The following is a 5,686-nucleotide window of genomic DNA, read 5'->3' on the forward strand; positions in this document are numbered from 1 at the left end:
TTCGAGACTTTTACGTGGACGACTTGATAAGTGGTGGCGATACTTTGGAAGAAGTAGAAGAAATCAAACGACAAACAACGAATATTCTCGCTCGAGGTAACTTCCAGCTAAGGAAATGGTGTTCCAATAGTCCAGATGTTCTTCGTAATATTCCTGATGCTGATAAACAAGACTTGCTTAAGTTTAATAACGGCAGCGACATCACCAAGGCATTGGGTTTGATCTGGAAGCCGTTTGATGACAATCTGCTATTTTCGTTTACGTCGCAACCTGAATGTTGTAAAAACTCCAAGCGATCGGCGTTGTCTACGTTAGCTCGTTGTTATGATCCGCTTGGACTCATTGGCCCCACTTTGACCAGAGGAAAAATTCTTTTACAGCGCATGTGGAGGGATAAGCTGGAGTGGGATGAAAACTTACCGCACTCACTGAACACTGCTTGGTCTACATTTCGCAACGAGTTCGTCGAAGTGCAGCATTTATCATTCCCTCGGTACGTACTGCAGCCTGGAGCCACCGTCGAAATTCATGCATTTTGTGATGCAAGTATCGAAGCATACGGTGCCTGTATCTACATTCGTTCGATAATGGATGACCGCGCGCAAGTGCATCTACTGTGTTCCAAAGCTCGCGTCGCTCCATTGAAGATACTTACGATACCCAAACTGGAACTCTGCGCTGCTGCCTTGCTTGCGGAATTAGTAAATGGGATATTCAAAATGAAACTTTTCGCCGGCCGCTTTCACTGTTGGTCGGATTCATCGATTGTGCTTTCATGGCTGCGTGAAGAGCCATCTAAATTTAATGTGTTTGTTGCTAACCGGGTAAGCGCGATACAGCAACTTACAGAGGGTATGCAATGGCATTACATTCCTACAGAATTAAACCCTGCTGACATTTTGTCGAAGGGAGCCTCACCAACGACACTTTCCCAATCTCCAACAACAACAATTGGCCCCAATTTTGCGCACCTAAAACTAAAATTATAGAACTTCGACAAAGGGTGTTGCTCTTGTCAAATGATCGAACCGACTTAACACTATCCTTTAAGTACATAAATTCCTTTGGCAAGATGCAACGTATTTTTGGATATGTGAACAAGTTTATAACAAGCAGAATCTCACCAAGAACTTCGCAACTCACGTTTGAGGATATTCATCGCGGTACTCAATTGTTGATTCGCATCGTTCAAAGGGCGCAGTTGTGGTCCGAGTATGTGGCTTTGAAAAACAATAAGTTTGTTCACGCCCCAAGCCCCATCGCTTCGCTGTCGCCATTTTTAGATGATTTTGGCCTTATTCGGGTAGGTGGCAGACTAAGACATTCAACGCTCAGCTTTGAAGCACGTCATCCATGCATCCTTCCAAGGGATCACCCACTGACATTCGCCATAATAACACATTATCACCGTAAGTACCACCATGCAGGTCCGCAGTCTTTGCTTGCTTCTCTTCGCATGCAGTTTTGGCCCATAGGAGGAAGGAAAACTACTGCGCGAGCCATACGAAGGTGTATCATATGTTGTAGATCAAAACCGCGTCTTCTCGAGCATATCATGGCTGACTTACCTAAAGAGCGCATTCAGACTACACGGGCTTTTATGATAACTGGGGTAGATTATTGTGGCCCATTTTATTATAAGTCTGAAATTCGCAACAAATCTCCACAAAAATGTTAGCTGAGTGTCTTCATCTGCTTTTCAACAAAGGCAATTTGGATAGAACTAGTAAAAGATCTTTCTACTGACGCCTTTTTAGGCGCTCTCAAACGCTTCGTCGCTACGCGCGGCATACCTAGCTGCATCTGGTCAGACAACGCCACAAACTTTGTAGGCGCTAGAAACGAGTTAAACGACTTACGAAATTTAGTCCTCAATGAAAATCATCGTAGCGCAGTTAATAACTACTGCATTAGCAATGGATTTGATTGGCGCTTCATACCGCCTCGTTCGCCGCATTTTGGGGGCCTATGGGAGGGAGCGGTTAAAACAGCCAAGCAGCATCTATATCGTTCAGTTGGGTCCTCAATTCTTGGATTTGACGAATTGCGTACTTTGATATGTCAAATAACAGCTATAATAAATTCGCGACCTCTTGTTCCACTTTCAGAGAATCCAGAAGATCTTGATGTGCTTACGCCAGGTCACTTTTTGATTGGTGGCCCACCAACCGCTTTTCCTGAACCTAATCTTACGTCACTGAATTATAACCGGCTCAATCAATGGCAACGCGTATCCTACATTCAACAAATTTTCTGGAAGCGTTGGAGTCAAGAATATCTGACTATTCTACAGCAGCGAGTTAAATGGCGGACGCCTCAGCCTAGCATCCAGGTCAACGACATTGTGTGCATCAAAGAGGAAAACACGGCTCCACTAAAATGGCCTTTGGCACGAGTAGTCGAACTCATCACTGGAACTGACGATGTTGCACGAGTAGCCGTCTTGCGTACACCTACTGGCATTACACGTAGAGCTATCAATAAGCTGTGCGTCCTTCCTGTAAGTGCTTCTGTTGAAAGCCCTGACCTTTCAACGGGGGGGAGGATGTTCGGAGCAGCAGCTAATCCCGTTCTACAACCTACAAACTAACTTTTTAACTATAGCCAATATTTATAATTTCGGCCATAAGCTGGTTACCTTAAAATGTTATGTTAGCTGGTCACCTTAAAATGTCATGTTATATTATTTATCAGTTTTTATACATTCCTTACAATATTCCTTTTCGCTTAACGGCATACAAAAATACAAAGTATACGCAGGCATTTACTTAGCATAAGATATGTATACATAACATTACTTCTCCTTTCGCTTGTCTAATGCAGTTACATATGCACAACATACAAAAATACAAAGTATACGCAGGCATTTACTTAGCATAAGATATGTATACATAACATTACTTCTCCTTTCGCTTGCCTAATACAGTTACATATGCACATATATATATACGTGCAAATATTCGCAAATTAGCATTAGCAGTTGAACTTTTTGTAAACACGGCCACGCAATTAAATTAAAATATAAATTATAACGTATTAAAAAACTTAGTTTTTATTTCGCAACATAGCTACCAAAAAATATTGGAAGCTCAACACCTGTAATATATGTAAATTGAAAAAACACTATAAGAATTGAACTTTTGCACAAATATAACTAACATACTATATGTATGTATATATATACATATATTGATATACATATATATTCATCAATATGGGGCTGTTCAAGTATTACGTAAGGAGATTTATTACAATTAACTAAGTTTTCGATGATATTGGATTGCTTGGATTGCTGCTCAGTGTTGTGAGTCTTCTCACTTTCATCCGATTTTGGAATGTCTACGTCGTTCTCATCGAGCCATTCAACGTCATGGTGCTTTAAATTTTGAATAATGCACATCAGTTCATTAGCACGACGAGCAGCGACTCTTACAGGTCTAACTTTTCTATCAGTGTGCGTGTTTACTTTTTTATGGATCTTCTCGATGTGACGATTTAGTGACTTGATGGAAGCATGATAAAGACCACATGTTTTGCATGTTCGACTTGATAGCCTTAATTTTACCGTCGGACAGAAATAATCGTAGGGCATTTGCTGGAAATCTTTGAGTGAAGCACTTAAACGTAGAGCTAAATTGACTGGAAGATCAAGAAAATGCCCTCGTTCATCCAAAACCAAGTCATCAACTGTTTGTTTTACTTTTACAGGTGATGGAAGAAACCGGTTATCTAGGAATCTTAATATGCCACTTCTTGGACGACAGCATTCTGTGTTTCTACATTTTACAATTTGAAGCAAGTATTGGCTTTCACGCACATGTTCTGAATACCATTTAATGTCTGGAAAATCAGGAACATCTTGTTGACCTGCCCCAACATATTTTGTAGTAACATTATAGCCACCAATTTCCATTGAACTCCATACTTCAGCTAATAGATTTCCTGCAAATTCGAAATTAGATATTTCTAAATGTTCATCAATTGTAACGCCACGTTTATCCAAAAGAAACCCAAAATGGTCATGAGGCAATATTAAACCAGCCTGTTCCCGACTAAGAGGAGCCATTCTGCGCTCTACTCTGTTGTACGCACTTCTTCCAGGAGCATTGGTAGCTAAAAACAATGCATCGAGATCAAGTCGCTTAAAGTGTTGTATAGCCTATGACTTTTTCATGATTACCACTGGTTTTACTAGTCCATGGTCAGTTTTAGCTAATGGTCGAAACTCTTCAAGTTCGGGAAGCGTCTCGAAATCCTGAGCATGAGTATTAGCAGTAGATGAACTATGCTTTCCACTTCGAATAGCGATGTATGTTGGTCCAGAATACCCAACGGCCTGCGGTTGTCCTAGCATACTGGAAGTGATTTTGATACCAGCATAAACAGATGGTATTAATTTATGACGCTCAGCGATTACCCAATCGTGGTCAGGTAATTTGATTCTATATTCCATGTGCATTAGAAGAGGTGCTTGCTTATTTGCCGCAGTTACGCCAATAGGGACTCGAGCTTTATCATCTTGAGATATGAAAAATACTTGATGGGGTCCAAGTATGGATGCTATGTTTTCTAAATAATGGATTGATGTTTCAGCGAACTTGCTATCTAAGTGGGTCTTGTGGTGATAAGTTTGAGCCCGAATGAGCTTAACAGGGACTGTCGATACATGTCTTCGTCCCTCTGCAGAATTAGATTTTCTGGGAATCAAACGAAGATATGACCCACTGCGACTAATGTCAAATCCTATTTTACGTAATTCTTGTGTGAGTTCTTCAAGAGTTTTTACGCTACGAATAGATTCCGTTCGTCTTCTATCATCTGCTGCACTCCCAAATAAAGCTATATCCGCAATTGTTTTCAATAGTGATGGTTGATTGCTTTCAAGATTAGGATACCCCACTGAATCACTCAGAGATATTTTTTTTTTAATTTTGGGTTTTCATGACAAATATCTTCTAACTTTCTTTTCATACCATCCCTGTGTTTCTTCTGGGCAACTGCGTTTTGAATCTTCCTGTTTAAAGACTGTTTGGCTGTTTTTATTTCCTCACGCAACTTAATGATCTGTTTATCAACTTCAGCACGGCTTGGCATAGTATCTCTGGCAGAATACAAAGCGTTCAAAGTTTTTTCGAGTAGAGAAATCTTATTTTTCATAACTTCCTAGGAAGGTTTTGCTCTCTGTTTATCTGCATTTTCATTATTTTCGCATTGTTGTTTTTTAATATATGAAGCTGGCTGTATAATTTGTATTTTTTCTGCAGGTTTACAGGTAGTCGTTGCCTAAAAGTAAAAACTTTCTATTGGTTCTGCTAAAGATTCTCTTATTAAGCTACATAAATACAAAGTATGCAATAAAAACTGCATTTAAAGATTATTTAAAGCCATAGGCCGTTATTTGGATTTATTCTTAGTCGCCGCTTGCAATTCTTCTTCAATTCTCTTCTCTTTCGCGGTTGAATTTGTTTGTGTCGGTCGCATAGTAATCGGCTCTCTATACAAAACAGATTTTCAATTGTAATTAGTGCGAAAACTGAAAATAAAACGTTATTAAAGCAAGTGCGAAGGTGTAGTGCTTCTATCGTGATAAATGTGGGTGCTACCCGGGACACAATAAAGAAAAATAGACTAAAACTTTATAAAATTACCTAAGTTTTGGATGAAAATTTCTCCTTCGTTATCAACA

Source organism: Anastrepha obliqua, chromosome 6, assembly GCF_027943255.1.
Source record: "Anastrepha obliqua isolate idAnaObli1 chromosome 6, idAnaObli1_1.0, whole genome shotgun sequence".
Taxonomy (NCBI): Eukaryota; Metazoa; Arthropoda; class Insecta; order Diptera; family Tephritidae; genus Anastrepha; species Anastrepha obliqua.